General features: G+C 36.9%; 1 long non-coding RNA gene across 1 annotated transcript in view; it reads left to right on the top strand.

Annotated features, from left to right (window-relative positions):
• LOC126971223 (uncharacterized) overlaps positions 1-22,970 on the top strand; it is a 274,489-nt gene that overhangs the window by 197,416 nt on the left and 54,103 nt on the right. The gene's annotated exons all lie outside the window — the stretch shown is intronic.

The following is a 22,970-nucleotide window of genomic DNA, read 5'->3' as shown; positions in this document are numbered from 1 at the left end:
ACATTCCTACCATGCAACACACAACTACACAGCTACCTTCAAACATTCCTTCAATTTTAACCCCATTATTCATAATGGTCCGCTAACTTAAAACAGCTGCTACAGAGTGTTATTTTTCATTCTGACTAAGGTCAATAGAAGAAGACACAGTGAGAATTAGCAATGCTTTAAGTTAGCGGACTATTATGAATAAGGGGGTAAGTCTCTACGCCTTAAGGTTCCAGATATAAAGTTATGAGTCGATACATTGGTGGAAATTTATTATTTCACCAGTGGTAGGCTGCTTTGCACAGGAAGCCGGCTAGATTATGGATACCACAACGGTGCCTATTTCTGCCGTGGAGCAGTAATGTGTAAACATTAGGTACCGTGTTTCGGTCTCAAGGGCGCTGTAGCTAGTGAAATTACTGGGCAAATGAGACTGTTAACCTTATGTCTCAAGGTGACGAGCGCAATTGTAGTGCCGCTCTGAATTTTAGGGTTTTTCCAGAATCCTGAGTGGCACTGCATTGTAATGGGCTTATCACTTACCATCAGCTGACCGTCCTACTCGTCTAGACCCTTATTTTCATAAAAAATATGCCTATTGTATAGATGTCTAAGATCTGCAATAGTATAAGTTTAGAACCATTTAATTGCTCTATAGGAAGAAAGGCTTTCATCTATAGTCAGAGCCCGTGTCCTCAGATACTTCGGACATATCACGCGACGTGGAGAGCATGCCATAGAGAGACTTGTTGTTCAGGGAAGGTCGACGGCAGTAGGTCAAGAGGACGCTCCCCTATGCGATGGACAGACCAGATCAAAGCCAACAACAACTTTGACAAAGCGGTCTATTAATTACATTTATGGCCATAACTTTGTTGTTTTATTGCACTTTCTGTATTAAAATACACATGGCCGCACACAGAAACGTATATAGATCCGTGGTTTATGGTTTCTGTGTGTCCCTACTCTTTAGTAGGGATCTAACTTTAATCATTATAACAACATTGTTAGAAATACAAAATAATTAATCCTTTCAAAAATGACAAATTATCTTGAAGGCGTTTTAAGTATAATATTAAGATAATTGTTTTCCAAATTGCACACGTTTTTATACAAAAATATTGACGCTCCAAATTTTGTGATTTTTTAAACTGTGCCTTATCTTAATGTATGAAAACTAATTATAATATTTATTAAAATCATCTACCTACTGAAAAATCCTTTTATTTAGGTAGACATTAATAGTGAAAATATATAATTTTTATCAACGATCTAATTGATTCTTATATTACATATATTATGTGTTTATATATTTAAATTTTACAGTAGAATATAATTACGTATATTATTATCATCTATGAAGGTATGTGGTTCATGGAGGTACGCGTCAGCAATTCGCTGGACCACCTGGAACCTCCATAGCTGCCTGGGGAGGAGCGACATCTTTGACATCAAGCTCTGTATCACGGGATATCAGCATCATTGAAGTCATCCACAGGGCATTTGCCGCTCTAATTTACCAGCTGTTTTAGCGCCAAATGGTATATTACCTGATGGAATGACCCTAATACCGTGGGGAAAGAGCGCTGGTGTGGGGCACGAATTGCGTCAACACTCTGGCTACTTCTCATGTCCAAGTTACGTCAGTTGGTGCTGGGGCTGCTACTTCGATTGCCGAAGACAGCAACCGTCGCAAATATGTCGGTCTCAGTGATACATCTTTGAGCCGTTTGGGGTCTGAGACACTTGGCCCGTTTGGCCCAGCGGCGCGGAGATTGTACAAAGTACTCTCTACGCGTAACAATAGTTAAAATTAAATGTAATCATAGTATTGTAATCACTTATAGTTATAACCATTATTTAGCTCTTGGATAAACAGAATAGTAATAGAATCAGACACAAAACAAAAGTGACAGATGCATAAAAACGCGCCCAGCGTTTGAAGTAGAAATGGGCAGGACTTATTTCCCGATATTCCGAAGATAGCTGGGCTAAACACAGCGGACAGGACCTGGAAATAAAGAGTTAACAGAAGAAGTAGGCAGAAGACCAAAAGCTCGTTGGATTGAGGGAATCAAAAATAAAAGTAAGAGAATAGATGGTAACAGAACACGTTGGAAATAAATAGAAGCAGCTGGAGGAGAACTATGGGTATAGTTAAAATAGGCCACTACTGTTTGCCTATTTATATAAAAAGTGAATATAAATAGGAATACTTGCTGTTGTAAATATTTTGCTGTCATTAAAATAATTTTAGTTTAATCGCTAACTAAAGCAAAATCATTAATTTATGAACGAAACGTATATCCCAATATATCAAATAATTTCCGAGTAGATATACTCAGGAAATACACGCGTCACGCATTGTGGAATATTCCAGTAAATGGGGAATTAAATAAGCAATTTCTTACCTACGCACAGGAAGGGTTGTAAATTGAAATAATAAATATCAGGAAAGGGCGATTTGTATTCTGTAGCAGGGCTTCTATTAATACTGTCAGTGTTTGACATTCTATTCACCTCTGACACAGTAGACATATGTCTACTTTGCCTCTGATTTGTGTAAAGTCATATAACTGTGCAGTAGGAGGAAAGCATATGAATTTAAATGACAAGCTGTAGCACCCGCGACGTCGCCGTTTAAACTATAAGCGGCGAAAATGGTTTGCAACTGCATAGTAATATGAGACCTATATCTTGTCCGAACCTATTGTTAATATGCAAAACTTGAATTACATCTGTTTCTGCTGTGAAGCAGTAATGTGTAAGCATTATTGTTTTTCGGTCTGAAAGGCGCCGTAGCTAGTGAAATTACTGGGCAAATGATTACGTCTCAAGGCGACGAGCGCAATTGTAGTGCCACTCAGAATTGGTGTGTTTTTCAATAAGCCTGAATGCATTGTAATGGGCAGGTCGTATCAATTACCATCATCTGAACGCCTGCTCGTCTCGTCCCTTATTTTTATAAAATATAAATATCTATTCTGTTGTTTTTGCGTTTTGTATGATACCGAAAAACAAACAGAAAAATATTCTACATAGTTTTAGGAAAATGTTATTTAAAAAAATATTTAATATACAGTGTTTACTTTATTACGTTTTTATGTCGACCTTAAGCCCTTATAGCCCAGTGGTTTCTGAGCCTGCCCACTTAGCTAAAGGTCTCGGGTTCGAATCTATTATTATAATATGATGAATATGGATGTTTATATGTAGTAATTTATGTTTAAGAATGTATATCGTATTAAATATATCGTTATTGCAAGAGAAATTGTTTTGTATTTACTGCTGCCGAATTCCACCTTCACACGACACGACACAAATTAGGATATCATCCCCATCATTTGGAATCTGGATGTGTGGCGTTCGTCTAGAGGAATACGGTTTTCAAGGAACTTTCTTCCACGTACAACTAAACTGTGGAATAAACTTCCTTGTGCGGTGTTTCCGGGATGATATGACATAGGTATAACACCAGAGGCGTCAAAGGAGCGTTGCCGGCTTGTGAGAAAGATTCACTCGCCTTTTATTAACCGCACAAGGAAGCTCCACAGCTTGGTTGTACGTTGAAAAAAGTTCCTTGAAAGCCGCACTGTGGTGGAACGCCACGCCACACATCTAGATGGTGGTGATGATATCGAAGTGTGGCGTGTAGTGCGAAAGTGGAATTCGGCGTCAAGAGTCAGGTCAAACAGCTTCTACAGTTCTTCTATCATGAAAGTGGGTATTTTAGCAAACTGTTTTTTCAAAAAAGGCTTAGTTTCTAAAAACTTATTCCTTAGAATTATTCTTGATGTCAGTTCAAACACTACTACCGCTTCGGAAACAAATGGCGCTCTGAGAGAGAAAAAAAAGCAAGTAACTCTCCCAGCATTTTTATTTTGCGCTTTTTTTTTCATAAAACGTACAATGTTATTGTTATAAGATAATAATAATCTAGTGGGTTGTTCGATTACTTAGATATTCAGCTGTGGTGTAGTAGGATTTACGACAGAGCCATTTTTTTTATAAAACCTTTAAATGTATTTATAGATAAGTAATACCTAAACAGCGACTATAAATATTAAGATGAGGTGAATAAGTATATTCTTCATCAAGGCATCTTCATCGTCTCTCCATCAAGGCATTCCTTTTCTTTTATCTATTTGGTACATAAAATGGACATACTGAGATACAGTCAGATAATAATAATAATAAATTCTTTATTGCCATACAAATCATTACAAATATAAAATGAACAATTAGGACACGCGATGAAACATAAGGCAAAAGGAAAAGGCTCAGCTTCACCTGACATGGAATCATGGATTTATGTTTTCATGCAGCGCTGTTTTTCAGCCATCCCCTCCTCCCTAATGTGTTGAGCGGGAGTGGATGTATTGTGGCTCCCCGATTACCTACTTAAGCTATCTTTTTTTATATAAAATGTAATATTAGCAAAAAAAACTGTTCTGATTACCCTTTGCAAGTGTATGTAAGTATGTATATGTGTGTTTGCGTATGTGCGTGAGTGTGAGCGTGTGTTTATGTCAGTACACAGAAAAAATATTTTAGAGAAAGATATTTCCAGTGGAAGTGGTTCAATTTCTCCGCAGCAAGTTGCTTTTTTAGTAGAGCAAAACGGTATTTTTTTTAAAGGACTCGATACTCATTTGTTTCTTTAGAGGAGGAGGTAACTCATTCCATATTTTTGCTTGAGATATAAATAATAGTTCAGGACATAAGGATATTATTGTCTCTTAAACCGTTTCACCGAGTACCTACACCTCATATTTAAATTTAAACTAATGATTAATTTATACAACATAGTAAATAAATCTGACATAATGCAATTGTAGACTTTGTTACTATTTAGGAGACATTTTGGTGATTTCTAACTTACTCTGTTTGTGCTAAGATTTGTTTTGAATTTGTAGGTTTAGAGGCACATGAAAACATATCCACATAAGTAATATTAATATTGACACACTCACTTACACAACTTATCTTGCCCCAAGCTAGGCATAGACTGTGGGCATAAGACAACGATATATTTAATACAATATACTTACTTAAACGTACATAAATACATATAAACATCCATGACTCGGAAACAAACATTCATATTAATCATATAAATGTTTGCACTTACCAGAATTCGAACCCGGGACTTATAGCTCCGTAGGTAGAGTTACTAAACACTGGGCTATAGGGATCGTCAATAAATAAATCTTGAGTTTTGGAGAGCCAACATTCTGTGCAGTGACGTACGTATATCAGTATTTGTACTGGTGTTTGAGATATGAAATAAACTTTTAGATCGTGTACCACGGTCTGGTATATGAAAGTATATTAAATGAAGTAGTTCTTAGTAGTTTTATACTATGGAAAAAACCTTTCGTGTTGTATCCAAGTCGAAAAGACATATACAAGATAACACTAATGGCTTTCTTAATGATACCACAGATTGAGAATGTAGTGACTGCCCTCAGGGTATTAAATAATAAGTTTAATTGTACGATATTACTTTGGAACCATATTTTTCATGAAAACAACCAGCTGAGTTTGTTGCGCCCGTTCCTCTCAGGTCTGAGGCATGCTTTTTGGAATTGGTGGCAGTTTATGACTTTCAATAAGTGATGTCAGATCCTATTTTTAATAAAAATATTTGAATTTGAATAGCTTCCTTAAAAAGGAGTATCTCAAATAAAAGTTTAATCTATTTTGCTAACTGTAGTACGGTTACGTTTCCATTATTCGACGAGAACATTCTAGTTGATTAAACAATAACAACTTAATTTCAAGTGGCTTTATTATCTGAAGTATATAACAATATGTAATTTTATATTATGTACAGTGCACATAAGCAAGTGGGCGTTAGGGTGTGACGCGTTAAGCCACTCCTACTCATATCCGCCCATAACCGGTTAAAATTTATTAACGTTATTTATAACTTTTATAACAAGAATTCTGATTTAGTTTACACAAGAGACATATTTTACAAATCAGCTTTATAATCACGTCCTCTTCGAGAACAGATGGAAAAATATGTTATGTATGCAGGTGTTGGTTATGATAATTTTTTAATCAAAAATTATAAATTGCATATAATCTTGTAGCGGTTGGTTTATATTAGCAATTTTATAAATGCATCAAAAATTATTCTGATTTATTATAACAGCTGTTATTATGAATTAAAATAATAATGTGTAAGGCTCAGGGAATCCTTCTTGTATTGTGTAGGTAAAACAAAATGGCTGAAACAATTTATACGTCTAAATCCTATTAATATTATAAATGTGAAAGTTTGTATGTCCAGACATACAAACTTTCACATTTATATATGTGTATATTATATATATTTATTATATGTATTTTTGAACTTCTTTAACGCAAAAACTACTGAATGGATTTTGATGAAACTTTACAATAACATAGCTTACACACCAGAATAACACATAGGCTATTATTTATAAAACTATCGCGTGAATTATACTTTATATGGTAAAACAACGTTTGTCGGGTCAGCTAGTCTATATATATAAAAATGAATTGCTGTTCGTTAGTCTCGCTAAAACTCGAGAACGGCTGGACCGATTTGGCAAATTTAGGTCTTGAATTATTTGTAGAAGTCCAGAGAAGGTTTAAAAGGTGAATAAATAGGAAAATGCTGCTAAATTAAATTTATTTAATTTAGCAGCATTTTCCTATTTTAAATTTGTTGTTTTTAAACAACAAATTTGTTTTTCCTTTGATGTGTCCATACATAATTTCTATGAGAGAGTTTATTGACGCACGGTTTGACAGTTCTGCTGTGAAACAATTTCATTACGACAGCAGGGTGCATATTTTACGAAGTAATTTTTGATGTTATGATATATTATTGACAAATTCATATAAAAACATTATTTTATTTATTATATGCAGAACAACGTCTGTTGGGTCAGCTAGTATACTATATATATTTATGTAAAGTGACTGACGTATAAGCAAGTGTAAGCCGTAGCTGTCATGCACACTACAGTAATAAACCTAGCCTGTAGTCATGCTTTATCAAACAGCAAATGGCTCCGTCTAGACGTACAAATTATCTTTGCAAATAATAATGATACCCAAAATATTTCAAAGCGGCATTCATGCGAGTTTGTTGTTTGTAACTAATGGTTATTTAAAAAAAAAATATTAAAAAGTTAGGTACCTACTACTAACATAATACAACATACTGTAGAATGGTGGTAGGTAGATAAATTGTGTGAAAGGTAAGTAATTATTACTTATAAACTAAGGTACTCCTTTTAAGGTCCATCCCAGTAGAGTGATAATTTATTTATTTTTCTAAACAGCCATAATATTTGTTTCAGTTACTTGCAACCTATGCAAAAATGTATAAAGATGTTGCCAACACACGTTGTTGTTCGTCCTTAGAAAATTTAAATTATAATATGTATCTATTTTCCGAATAATAATATATTCTACACAAGTGCTGACACGACAAACGTTGTTTTGCCAAATAAATTAATTACCTACCCCGCGCCCGCTTATTGTATGAATTGTCATATCTAATTTATTTATTTATTTATTCAGAAACCCAATAATCGCACATTAATACATAAATTACATACAAAATTTAAAAAATATATATATCTAAGTGTACAGATAACTTACAGGGTTACACATCTTTCATTATCTGTTACCTTCCCCAATATACTATACAACTTGGATTACAATAGTTAGATGTTAGTAAAATTACAGTTTATCTAAATATTATGTTTAAATTAAAATTAAGTCCAATACAAAACAACAGCATTTACTCCTTATAAATTTTAGTAAATTTATTTATAAATGTTGTAAACCCATCTGCACCAATGTCCAAGTCTGGTATATTATTTAGGTACTCATTATATTCTCTTGCCATTCGCTCGATTTGAGAATTCTTACCCGGGTTTGTATTTACTTTCATTAGCGCAAAAAATGGATGTTGGCTTCGAGGGGCACTTCGAGGTACGTTAATACACAATTTCGTCAGCAAGTCTGGGCTATCAATTAAATTGTGAAACAGTTTATGTAAGAACTTTAATTCTAACAATTTACGCCTCTCTTCCAAACTCTGTATTTTAAAGAACTCAAGCAGGCTACAGTAGCTGTCCAGTATTCTGGGTGTATAAAATTTATAAGTTAAATATCGTAAATTTTTTTTGAACTTTCTATTCTTTTGATGTGGATATTATAGCACAGGGACCAGACTTGGCAACAATACTCGAGCTTGCTTCGTACAAGGCTATTTAATAGTGTGATAAGAGTAGCTGGCTTCTTGAATTGCTTTCGTTGTCGCATCACAAACCCGACACAATCCCGACTCGCATACAGAAAGAAGTGTGCAGAATTTGCAATCTAATTAAATTTCATTGACTGAATATAGATCCCGATATCACCATAAATTATATATTAAAACCATCTCCAAAACACGCTGCAATTTTGGTATAAGTATTATTCTGATTGGCTCAGTAGTTTTCGCAGTATGAACAACAGAAAAAAATGACTCTCAATTTATTACTATAGATATTAAATCAACATACATAAGAGCTAGTTTGCTACTTTCATAAACATGACATGACTTAGCACCAACACAAGCATAAAACTAAGAAATAAAAAGAATACGAGACAATAAAAATTCAACGAAAGCAAATATAAACAACCTTTAAATTATCATCAACAGTTCTTATTAAAACCAGTCGAGTACAAACAAACATTGCTTAATGTCTAAAACAAATTTATTAACTGTCGTAAATAACCAACCTACTGCTTTTGGTGACAAAATAAAGACAATAAATCAACCTTGTGTAAACGAACTCCTCGAATGCCAACAAATAGTTCAAAACAAAAAACAAAGCAAGAAATCTCACTCTATTACAAGTAATTTGACGAAATTTAACAAAATTGGCATAGGAATCAATAAATCATTGTGTTGGAACAATAACTTAAGGTAAGCGTTACAGGACAATGTAATAAGGTCTTGTTAGGGAAACACTTTTGTTGTACAAATGTATTGAAAATGAACATTAGCCCACCGTGACTGAACAAGTTTTATTTGTATCGTAAATAGAGTTGTCATTTGTATTGAAATAATAAAATCAAATTGTGAGTCGAAATAGAACAGAAGATATATTTAGTATTGTATAAGACTTGTTTTAATTGAGTATTTGATAAAACAATGCTGCCAGTATTCTTGGTACACTTCTCCAATATGATAGTTTTAATTTAATGCAATCTTAGTATTGTAATAGTATAATACAAGTGAGAAGAGTTGCTCATTATACACGGGGTTGTGTGTTGCAGCCCAAGCCGTAGGCGAGGGCGTAAATCAGCCGAGTGTCTAGTGAACAAGTTGCTCACGAGCTACATACGCACTTTTTCAACACACTTGCTCGTAAAGTGAGTTTTTTATCATCGTTCTTAGGGCCATAAACCGAACTATAACACACGTGCATAATAAAATTACCCTCTAGTGCAAATTAGAATTATCCCTACGAAGTTAAGTTAGTACCTACCAAAATGCAAATTATATGAGAGAAAAGAAAACCATTTTCAAATTGATCGGGTAATACAAATTTTTTGTAACAACAAAGAGGTTTTATGCTGCTGAAATTTTATTCCTAAATAAATAAATGTGTTTGATGTAAATAAATCTATTTACATTAAACACATTTATTTATTCCTAAAATGTAAATAGATTTATTTATTTATTCCTAAAATGTAAATAGATTTATTTACATTTTAGGAATAAATAAATGTGTTTAATTTCGGAAAAAAAAGACGATTAAACATTTATTATTATCAGTTTATCTATAACTCGCAATAATTTGTTATAAAATATATGCATTTTTACACGTTTTTTATTAGCTTCACCTGTAGGTACGTATGTTGGTTTGTAACCGACTCATTTGGGCGGGATTTGACCCACTCTCACGATCAGATTTTGTTCAAACTTCGTAGATTTATCGAGGACCGATGACAATACATTAATTTGATAAAATTAATCCATTTTTTAATTTGCAAAATAAAATTTATGAATAATTAATATTGCACAAAAGTATTATGTTATTCAGTTAAACATAAGCGTTCCTCCTCAGTGCGATTTTCAAGGAAAATTCTTTTATGTACAACCAAGCTGTATAAAGTGCGTATACCTTTCTAAAAGGCCGGCACCGCTCCTGTGATTCCTCTTGTGTTGCAAGAGAATGAGAGCGGCGGTGGCTAATGCTAATACCAAGACTTCATAGAATACACAATAGTTGGAATATATATATACTTTTGTTAAAAGAAAATTTCCAACCACATAGGTTTTTAATATTTATATATATTGACACACTTTTACACAAGTTATCTTGCCCCAAATTAGGTATATAGCCTGTGTTATGGGTTGCAAGACAACGATATATTTAATAAAACATATAATTTATATGACAAAACAATACGAAATTTTTTTAGACTCACAAAAAGGGAAGTGGTTAGACAACCCCCTCCATCCCCTCATGGACATCCACAACACCAGGGGCCAATAGATGCACTGGCCTAGCAACAATGCAATTTTCCTAGCGATCCTTTGCAAACTTGCAACCCTATGATTTATATGCGGATCGTACCTCTGCTTACGTCACTAACAGTCGCATCAAAAAATATTCAATTAAATAAAGTATTTACAAATGAATCGGTTAAAATAATCTAGCGAAAGAATGTACGAAGCATTCGTGTACAAGTTTAATGCCTTATAATGGTCATAAATCAAACCATATTGTTGTTTGTTTTGTTAGTCGCTCGGTCGTGCTTATTTATGAGCACTTTTAAGAACAAAATATCCCTTGAGGTTAACAGTAAACTTAAATGTGGTCTTCTATTGATAAAACTTTTACGGATGTTGTAGGATCATTTTAGGATAGCAAAAAAGCGGGCAGTTACGAAATACAAGTTTTCACAGTATCCAAAATTTTTGTACCTTTAAAACAAAATGTATCAGATTATGTAGTCCGATTAATTATCATTATTTCTTAAACATTTTTCCCATTGTTTGTATATAAAATTAATCACTAATAAATAGAGAACGGCATTACTTCAAACGGGCCCACATTCTAGCGCTCTACAAAGCGCAGGTCAGGCCACACATGGAGTATTGCTGTCATCTCTGGTCTGGAGCACCCCAGTATCAGCTCGAACCATTTGACGTTGAGGATCAAGTGCTCTGTGAACGGCTAGATCATTTGGCGTTGTATAATAGTTATTTATGCAACTGTTGTGTAATAAGGGTTATTAAAACACGAATGTGGATTTATCTCACGAGGCGAAGCCGAGTGTGATAATAGTATCACATACAATACCTAATTACCAACAGTTGCATACAAGACTTTATCTACACCCAAAATATGAATCCTCTAAAAGATTCTGAAACAGTTAGCTTACTGCTAACATTAAAACAGCCAGTCCTAGTAGTAACCTAATATCATCTTTTACTGATTATATACAAATAAACTAAGTATTAATGAAATAATTATTTATTTTAGTAGTAATTTACATTTTGTATAGTGCAATAATTAAAATTCACTTGAATATTATGTTCTTTTGGAAATTAATCGCTCATTTTTTGTAAACAAAACAATAACAATATCGAAGAAAAATGGCGGGATTCGAATAACCTACTTTTTTTACGGCGCGCGACGTTCTGGTAGTGTGGAGCGAGCGTAAAAAAATGTTCTTTTTTTGAAATTCATGCAGCTGCCACGCATCGAGCAATAAGAATGTGGCTGTCTGTTAAAACTCTTTGAGCATGAAGGTAATGAAAAAAAAAAATAGGAGTGTTGTTATGAAATTCAGTACAACATTACAACACTCTTTTGGATGATGTAATGGTTATTAGAACGTTGGGTGTTTTAATGTTGGCAATAAGCTAACTGTTACACCTTTTACAGTCAGAGCATATATATATAATATGCAGAGTAAATAAAAATGGGATCAGAATATTGTTGCTCAATTTGAGCGCGGTTATTATGTTAGAAACAGCGATTATTTCTTGCCATTTAACATATTTTTTATGTCGAAGAAAATAATAGGGGTTAAACGTATGAATTTGCCGTTTTATTGTAAAAGGTACTTCGAATTGATATGGAACCTTCATGGTTAGAGATTTTTGAGTGAAACTTTTTTCACATGGTATGGTCGACATGCAGTTGTTTTTTTTATTCAGCTTAGACAAGACAGATGGATTCTTCGAAAATTCGAGTAATTTTTGAATACGAGTTCCGACGCGGAATTAACAGAAAGAAACGCGTGTTGAAACTTATGTTGTCTTGTTGAATCGATAAAGAAATGAAGGATATTGGATCGAATTGTGACTTTACGATTACCGAAAGCGAAAAATACAATGGCTGACCCCAGGTCAAACACCGCAACACTATCCAAAAGCACAGCTTACCTAAAGAAGCTAATGCTTACTCGCTTTGGTGGTCTCAGCATGGTGTTATTCACTATACCATTTTCCGATCTGGTCAAGCAATTACGGCAGATATCTACTGTGCCGAACTCTGAACAATGATAGCAAAACTAGTGAAACAGCCCCGACTCGTGAATCGATCTTCACCACTATTGCCCCGATATCGCGCGACGTTATACAGCACAAGAAACTCTATAGGGACTGAAATTAGAAACCATTTGTCACCCTCCGTATTAGCCCGGTGTACTCCAACGGACTGCCTTTATTTTCGTGATTTGGACAATTTTCGCTTTCAAACAGTTTGTCGAATTTAAATTACCGCAGTTCTATTGCAAAGGCATAGGTAAATTACCTTCCTACTAGAAGGTAGCAATGTATGGTTAATAATGATAATTAATTTGATTAAATAAATATGTTAAATAAAATAAAAATTTCAATTTTTCAGTACAAATCGGTAATTTCATACTATATAAAAACTGAGCAAAGGCTAAGTATGCTATACAGATCACAGCCTTAGCTCCAAAGAAGCTTCACATGTGATTGGAAATTAAATAAATTCTATTATTATTCGCTTATGAAATCTCTAGAAACCCCTTAAGTTTTCTTAGGTCTACTTATTTAAGAATTAGGTATACTAAATACCTATTGCTCTCTAATTATTTCATGTAAGATAGAGAAAAGGCGTAACTAAGATGGCAATAATATATATATTGTAATATGTATTGTTTAGTTGCATGACATTAACAAGATAATTGGGAAGAAGAAAAATTATAAACCTGCAAATAGATACTTCCAAAAAGAATTCATTTTGGACTTTTGTTTGATTGTTGAACGTTACTTTTACTTGTCAAGCTGTTAAAAGAAGTACTTACCTTTCCAAAAACCAACCAAAAAGTTAGATTATAGCTTATTTTTAATATGGCAATATTATCCTTTATATGACTAGCGTCAATTTTTAATTTAATGGGTATTTAACTTCTAGCTAATATAATATGTAGGTAGGTACCTTCCTATATGTTAGATACTACTCAATACAACTCAAGAATATGTCCCCAAACCATCATTAGATACTTATTTATTGCATCGATTACATATTCGTAATGACCAATGGCTTATTGAATACGTCTTTTTGTGGCGCCTTTTTATTTTGTGAACGCGTCTGGAGCGAGCGGAGTCCCGTCGTGAAGGCATCCACGGAATGTCCAAAGGTGACTCTTGGATAAATTACGAACATATCTCCTATTTTAACGATTCTCTATATTATTTAATTTATTCTTATTTTATGTTACACATTCAGCTTGTAGCTGTGTTTGTTTTTGGGGTTTCATTAGCATAAACCCACGCTGGGGTTAAAAAAACGTTTGCAGCCATTCCGATCTTCGATAGGCTTAATCATACGACGGCTGTTATATTTACAAAGGCCCACGTGTTTAATAAAAAAGATAGCGGGATGTCTCAATTCTAAAGTAATTTGTTCGTTTTTATCGCATCATGTCTGTGACATAATAAAACAATTAATTTATTATTGCCGTAAGAGATGATTCTGATCGGTTTATCGCCGGCGTTCGCCGTAGGACGTTAATGGCTAGATAATATAAAAGCAATTTTTATTAATTGCTGTTTGATCTACTACCAGCATCAGCTGTAATAACATTTCATGAGCGAGTAAACATCGTATACCTACTTAGTTGATGTTGATTAGAATTAGTTATCTTTAATTTCATTTAACGTATTAGAAAATTATTAATTTAATGTTTATAATAAAGTTTTATCTTTGTTTGGAGTTAAATGTTGAATATTGCCCTAAGATTTTATGACATTTAATATTTTTATTTTATTGTGACAAGAGAACAACAATTGCTGAAACTGAACGCTGTAAAAACAATTTTAATGTTGTTTCTATCTGTGATAGACTGCGTGAGATTGGCTTTTCTGAGAAAATACTGAAACTCCCATAAGCTGGGGACAACAATATGTTCAAATGGAATACCTAACCCATTGCAACCATAAACGGACGAAAATTACAACTGAAAGTTGTGTAAAAGAACTTCGGTATTTACAACGATTTTTCGCCACCGTTGGTGCACACACAGAATCAGCAGTAAGGACTTAGTTAATGAGAACATACGTTGCAACTAGCAATAAAAACTCATTCTATTTCGGTCCGAAGCATTCTTTCGCCATCGTAAGTTATATGTTGATGCCGCCCTTTTCTTTAGGCCAGCCAAACCCCACATTACGTAGGTACCGCAGGAGACTCAAACATTGCTCTAATGCAGAATAGATAGGTACTTCAGAGATTGCCAAAGCTAGTTCGAACTTTGGCACAGCTCCGTAAACATGGACGTTGACTCGGTCAAAAGTATTTTACTCCTTTAGACTAAGGGGTTTTACCAGTGCTAGTGAAATAACAGGGCAAATAAGATTTAAAATCTTATGTCTCAAGGTGACCAGCGCAATTTTAGTGCCGCTCAGAATGTTTGGGTATTTCAAAAACCCTGTGTGGCTGAACATCCTCCTCGTCTCGTTTCTTATTTTCATAAAATGTTAGTTTGTAAGTGAATCTTTGTGAAATATATTAAACGACCGTCCTTTTTTTGTATTGAGTTGTTTTTTTTATAGAGCTTTAAGTTTGTATGTGCTTAGTATAAATTTTACTGTAATTTGTAATATAAATTTTACTATAGTTTGTTTGATTTCCTAAATGAATAAATAAAGAATAAAAATAAACGTTAAAATGTCAATCTAGCACGGACTCCCAAAAGATTTTACTCTACAGTCAGTGTTCTCGCTCCAGGCACCCGTCGTATTCTGGGGAGGGCGCAGTACCACGAGACAATAACACCACGGTACCCCGCTCCTCGCTACCCGTGGACTTTTACAACATCAGAGGTTCCTCCACTCACCTCCACCTTGAGACGGCGCAACAGGCCTTATTATTCCTAACCGAGCAAAATAGCTTATGGAAAAGGAGGACAAACGAGCGTACGGGTCACCTGGTGTTAAGTGATCACCGCCGCTCACATTCTCTTGCAACACCAGAGGGATCACAGGAACGTTGCCGGCCTTTAAGGAAGGTGTACGCGCTCTTTTTGAAGGTGCCCATGTCGTAGCGTCCCGGAAACACCGCACATGGAAGTTCAATCCACAGCTTTGTAGTACGTGTAAGAAAGCTCCTTGAAAACCGCACTGTGGAGGACCGACACATCCAGATGGTGGGGATGATAGCCTAACTTGTGGCGTGTCCTGCGAAGGTGGAATTCGGCGGCAGGAATCAGGTGGAACAGCTCTTCGGAACACTCCCCATGATAAATGCGGTAGAGGTCACACAATGAAGCGATGTCTCTACACAACGCCAAGATCCAGCCGTTCACAGAGCACTGGGTCCCCGACAATTCGAGCAGCTCTGCGTTGCACGCGGTCAAATGGATTAAGCTGATATTGGGGTGCGCCAGACCAGAGATGGCAGCAATAGTCCATATGTGGCCGGATCTACGGTTTGTACAGCGCTAGAATGTGGGTTGGCTTGAAGTATTGCCGTGCTCTATTTATGACGCCCAGTTTCTTCGAAGCCAATTTGGCTTAGCTCTCCAGATGGCCGCGGAATTGACAATCGCTCGAGATATCGAGACCCAGAATTCCAATACTAGGCGAGGATGTAACAGAAGTGTTGTCAAAGAGCGGTGATACGACAAATGGGGTTTTTGTGGTAAACGCACAAACTTGATTTTTCTGGGGGTTTAAGTAGACAAGGTTCAATTTACCCCATTCCGAGACCTTCTCAAGAGAGGACTTGATAGAAGACACAAGTCTCTCCCGGCAGTGGTCGACGATTTCCCTATAGAGACCTGCATGGCCCGTGTATACGGCATTGCGCGTGCTGTCGTATGCATAGCAACGTATGTTGGAGGTGTCCAACATATCATTGATGTGCAGAAGAAACAGTGCACACAGCCTTGGGGCATCCAGCGTTCACGGGCTTGGGATTCGAGCAATAACCGTCGATAACGACCTGTATGCTGCGCCCAGTGAGGAAGCTGGAGGTCCACTTGCATAAGCTCTCGGGAACCCCAAATGATGGAAGTTTTGCTCTCCATGATTTTGGAGAGCAGGGTAATGGTTATAGGCCTGTAGTTTGCCGTATTCGAACTGTCTCCTTTTTTTGGGATCGGATGGACAAGAGCTGACTTCCATGAGTCAGGGATTACGCCTTTTGTATAAGAGTGCCGGAAAAAACGCGTAAGCACCGGCGTCAACTCAGGGGCACACGTTCTAAGCACGGTTGGAGAAATGCTATCCGGCCCGCTCTTCCTGACGTCCAACGAAAACAGAGCTCGCCTAACAGTTTTCTGTGTGAACTGTACTTCAGACATAGAGCTCTGACACCGCGGGATGGTCGGCAGTGTTTTTCGGTTGTCGTCAACTGTCGAGTTGGAGTCAAAAAGAGTGCAGAGAAGATCGACTTTCTCTTGCCGTATGGGCCAGGGTGTCACTCCTCATGTGCAACGGCGGCATGGACGGCTCCTTAAAGTTACCAAGAGCAGCTTTCGACAACGACCAGAAGTTGCGTGTTCCAGTCGAGTAACAGGAAAGCTGCTCGCCGATTTTGACGACGTGCTTCGTTTCCGCACGGGCGATTTGCCACTTAAAAAAATCTGGAGCCACGGTTACGAGTATATTTCCTCTTTAGAACTTTGTAGTTCGGATCTTTTGAGCTCAGCGCCGCAACCCAAGTTAGATACACCTGTTTTTACGCAGTCAGATGCTGCTTTAACTGGCGTATCGAACCAGGACTGTGATCTGCCACCGATCGGTACTACAGAGCTTGGTATAAAAATATGTATGTATGTATAGGTATGCAAAAAAGGAACGCATCCTATCCCAATCTGCTGACTTGTAGTGCCAAACGCGACGTTGGCGTCGGATAGGCACTACACCCCTGACCATGTGCATGTGGCTATCCACATCCGGGAGCCACGTTGGCGACTCAACCAATTGGGACAGACCATGCGACAATGCAAAATTATGCACAACTCGCTATGCGTAGTCTGCCCATTGAAATCACCCAAGACTAGGATTTTAGCGGAGGGGATCTGTGCAAGAACGTCATCAAATGCCGCTTGAACGCAGCCCATGAGGTGATCCGTTACTGCATTACCACTATGGGACCTGTAGACACACGCATAGACTCGGACGCGGTCCTCAAAATCTACATGGAGAGAGAGAGGATCCAGAGAGTAGACAGGTCTCTACCCTCAAAATTGTCGAGATGGCGACAGCAGATTTCCTCCCTAACGTACACACATGCCCGGCATGAGGCAAAAAATTGTGGTCAATTTTATACCCGGGGTACGTTAAATATGACGTATCGCTAGGTCGAGATATCTGCGTCTCCGTAAGGAAACACAAGGCCGGCTGCGCCGTCTCAAGGTGGTGGTGGACATCGTTTATATTGGAGTGAATTCCCCTGATATTGCAAAAGTCCACGTTGAGAGTGGAGCGGGGTGCCGTGGTGATACTGCCTCGTTTGTCCTCGGACAGGCGCGGTACTGTGCCCTCCCCAGAATACGACGGGCAGCCCAAGCGAGAATGCTCGGGAAGGGATTCTCGCTCTCGATTTAATTTTAAATTTTTATATTTTGTTTCCAGAACCCTCTGCCTGTGTTCCTGTTGGCCGTAACCAAATTTTACTCTAAGTAAAGTACAGTTAACTCTGTACCACATTTTTGCTTTTCCATGTTATAACACCATAACTCTAACCAAGAAAACCGTTTCAATTTATACTAATCATACTTCTTTTTTTACATATTTTTCCAAAGGCACTTGAAGCATTACGTGCGGTTTAAATGGTAGTAGTGAATACGCAAGAAGAAGAAGGAAATGTAGATGGATAGGAGGTTAATATTTTGCTATGAGACAAATACTTAAAATAAATTCAGAATTTATAGATGTGCAATACAAGTCGAAATTTGAAGCCATAGACCTAAGTCAAAAGAATTTTAGGACCTGTTCTTCAGAATTATTAATTTAAAATTATTTTTAAAACTGATTTTCAATAACATATTAATGAAACAAAAACACTAATTCAACAATGCACAGTAAGTATATACGCAATAAACTTCGTCACTAATTCCATTCAATTTCACTTATAAGATATACACAGCACTAGTGTAGCACAATACGTCAGTAGTATAGCTACAGATATGCTATAGTTCGGTGACGTGAACTCACGAGATTTCATCCAGTGTCTATGTCTATTTTTTTTAAATTATTTAATTATCGCGTGCGCCAGTCATGAGCATGTTGGTGACCCTAATGATTTTCCCGCAGCAAAAAGTGCCCAACGTGGCTAGTTTTACTACAAAGTTTTTGTTTTCATGTTATGCTACCCCTATATCAACGTATAATTTATTACTCACCGTTGTTATGAAGTAATTATATAGAAGAAATAGAAGAATATAGAATTACAATTTATTGATAGATATATAACAGGCCAAAAACCACAGAGGTTTGTCCGGCATGTTAGAAAAATACTATTATAAACTACAATTAATATTAACTTATAAATAAACAATTTAATATTATACTACGTGGGTATCACTGATAATGTTTAGAACTGGCCAGTTAGAAACATTGGTAATGAAAACTTTTTTTGAATTTAAATTTTAGAACTCTTTGGTAACATAATGTAGTATATTGCATTCATTTGTAATTTGTTTTTGTGAACTGGCGGCAAATCTAAAACTCTTGTTACACGTCAAAATGAACCTAACGCGAGAAAATTTTCGGTCAATGATTTATTATGACTTTTGTTGTGGGCTTACTCAACAACAAAGCTATGACTGGCTGCGATTAGCATTTCTTAATGAAGCCCCATCTCGTGCCACTATTTACAATTGGCTTAACGAGTTTAAGCGTGCACGTAGCAATCTCAATGATGATCCGCGTGAGGGACGTCCTTTAACAGCGATTATTGAAGACAACATCAGTGATGTGCGGTGCATGATAGAAGAAGATAAGCATTGACTGGTGTCGCCAAATGTTAGATAAGTTCAACGGCGATGACTCAAATGCTGTATTTGACATCGTCACAGGTGATGAAAGCTGGATATATTGCTACGAACCCGAAACCAAAAGGCAATCAGCTCAGTGGGTGTTTCCTTTCGAGGATCGGCCAACTAAGGTAAAGAAAGGAAGAAGTCAAGGAAAAAAGATGATTGCCTCATTCTTTGGTCGGAAAGGTCATTTTGCGACAGTTGTGCTAGAAGAAGGAAGGAAAGTTACTGCTGACTGGTATGTCAATCGCTGTTTGCCTGTTGTCTTGGAAAAAATTCGACAGCAGCGCCCTCGAAGCAGGATCCTCCTTCACCACGACAATGCTTCAGCGCACTCCGCAAAACGGACTGTTGAATATTTGACTATGGCAGGTGTCGAGATAATGAGTCATCCGCCATACAGTCCTGACCTGGCGCCCTGCGACTTTTATTTATTCCGAAGAACTAAAGATAAAATTTGAGGTATTCGCTTTACGAGCCCTGAAGATGCGGTGAAAGCGTACGAAAATGCCATAGAAGAGACCCCGTGGTGAACACTACACCCCCTTGCGCTGTCCACCATGACTTCTTTTAAGTTTCAGTATCAGGGGATTCAGGGGAGGTGTCATTGCACAGGATGCCAGCTATAGATTGTGGTATGGTGGTTTCTGCCGTGAAGCAGTAATGTGTAAGCATTTTGTTTCAGTCTGTAGGGCGCCGTAGCTAGGCAAATAAGACTTAACATCTTATGTCTCAAGCCAACGAGCGCAATTGTAGTGCCGCTCACAATTGTTTGGTATTTAAAGAATCCTCAGCGGCACTGCATTATGATGGGCATGGCGTATCAATTACCATCAGCTGAATGTCCTGCCCATCTCGTCCCTTATTGTCATACAAAAAATAGGCACCAGGAGTACAGCAATCTGAACGGCTCGAACCGCTTTTACTGAGTGTTCCAGACAACTATTTGACCTGATACCTAAGTCGCACACCCAGTCGTCTTTGAGCAGCGAATTCAGCTCATTTATCCTTGCAAGGCTGACGGAAAATAGTTGAGTCTTAGAATATTTTTTTTTTCTTTTCGTAAAGATTTTCGCTTTTGCTAACTTACACTCTATCTACAAGTGGGAGGCTCTTTGCAAATTATACCGGCTAGATGGGAATACAAGGACACCATTTTGTGCAGTCAAACAGTGCGTGCTACCACTATTATGTAATGTCAGTTCAGCCAAATCAGTATTGTGCTCATTAATGTAGGGACATAAATGTCACAGAGTAAACTCAAGTTTTGTCAGATCAGTGCCACAGATCATTAAGTATTGTTTTTATTGCTCTTGTTTTTAAGATTAAGCTAATATTTGTTTTCAAAACCGGGACAGACCATGCGACAATGCAAAATTATGCACAACTCGCTATGCGTAGTCTGCCCGTTGAAATCACCCAAGACTAGGATTTTAGCGGAGGGGATCTGTGCAAGAACGTCATCAAATGCCGCTTGAACGCAGCCCATGAGGTGATCCGTTACTGCATTACCACTATGGGACCTGTAGACACACGCATAGACTCGGACGCGGTCCTCAAAATCTACATGGAGAGAGAGAGGATCCAGAGAGTAGACAGGTCTCTACCCTCAAAATTGTCGAGATGGCGACAGCAGATTTCCTCCCTAACGTACACACATGCCCGGCATGAGGCAAAAAATTGTGGTCAATTTTATACCCGGGGTACGTTAAATATGACGTATCGCTAGGTCGAGATATCTGCGTCTCCGTAAGGAAACACAAGGCCGGCTGCGCCGTCTCAAGGTGGTGGTGGACATCGTTTATATTGGAGTGAATTCCCCTGATATTGCAAAAGTCCACGTTGAGAGTGGAGCGGGGTGCCGTGGTGATACTGCCTCGTTTGTCCTCGGACAGGCGCGGTACTGTGCCCTCCCCAGAATACGACGGGCAGCCCAAGCGAGAATGCTCGGGAAGGGATTCTCGCTCTCGATTTAATTTTAAATTTTTATATTTTGTTTCCAGAACCCTCTGCCTGTGTTCCTGTTGGCCGTAACCAAATTTTACTCTAAGTAAAGTACAGTTAACTCTGTACCACATTTTTGCTTTTCCATGTTATAACACCATAACTCTAACCAAGAAAACCGTTTCAATTTATACTAATCATACTTCTTTTTTTACATATTTTTCCAAAGGCACTTGAAGCATTACGTGCGGTTTAAATGGTAGTAGTGAATACGCAAGAAGAAGAAGGAAATGTAGATGGATAGGAGGTTAATATTTTGCTATGAGACAAATACTTAAAATAAATTCAGAATTTATAGATGTGCAATACAAGTCGAAATTTGAAGCCATAGACCTAAGTCAAAAGAATTTTAGGACCTGTTCTTCAGAATTATTAATTTAAAATTATTTTTAAAACTGATTTTCAATAACATATTAATGAAACAAAAACACTAATTCAACAATGCACAGTAAGTATATACGCAATAAACTTCGTCACTAATTCCATTCAATTTCACTTATAAGATATACACAGCACTAGTGTAGCACAATACGTCAGTAGTATAGCTACAGATATGCTATAGTTCGGTGACGTGAACTCACGAGATTTCATCCAGTGTCTATGTCTATTTTTTTTAAATTATTTAATTATCGCGTGCGCCAGTCATGAGCATGTTGGTGACCCTAATGATTTTCCCGCAGCAAAAAGTGCCCAACGTGGCTAGTTTTACTACAAAGTTTTTGTTTTCATGTTATGCTACCCCTATATCAACGTATAATTTATTACTCACCGTTGTTATGAAGTAATTATATAGAAGAAATAGAAGAATATAGAATTACAATTTATTGATAGATATATAACAGGCCAAAAACCACAGAGGTTTGTCCGGCATGTTAGAAAAATACTATTATAAACTACAATTAATATTAACTTATAAATAAACAATTTAATATTATACTACGTGGGTATCACTGATAATGTTTAGAACTGGCCAGTTAGAAACATTGGTAATGAAAACTTTTTTTGAATTTAAATTTTAGAACTCTTTGGTAACATAATGTAGTATATTGCATTCATTTGTAATTTGTTTTTGTGAACTGGCGGCAAATCTAAAACTCTTGTTACACGTCAAAATGAACCTAACGCGAGAAAATTTTCGGTCAATGATTTATTATGACTTTTGTTGTGGGCTTACTCAACAACAAAGCTATGACTGGCTGCGATTAGCATTTCTTAATGAAGCCCCATCTCGTGCCACTATTTACAATTGGCTTAACGAGTTTAAGCGTGCACGTAGCAATCTCAATGATGATCCGCGTGAGGGACGTCCTTTAACAGCGATTATTGAAGACAACATCAGTGATGTGCGGTGCATGATAGAAGAAGATAAGCATTGACTGGTGTCGCCAAATGTTAGATAAGTTCAACGGCGATGACTCAAATGCTGTATTTGACATCGTCACAGGTGATGAAAGCTGGATATA

This window comes from Leptidea sinapis, chromosome 23 (assembly GCF_905404315.1).
Source record: "Leptidea sinapis chromosome 23, ilLepSina1.1, whole genome shotgun sequence".
NCBI lineage: Eukaryota > Metazoa > Arthropoda > Insecta > Lepidoptera > Pieridae > Leptidea > Leptidea sinapis.
Note: the sequence above shows the minus strand (reverse complement) of the source record. Positions and strands in the feature narration are given on the sequence as shown.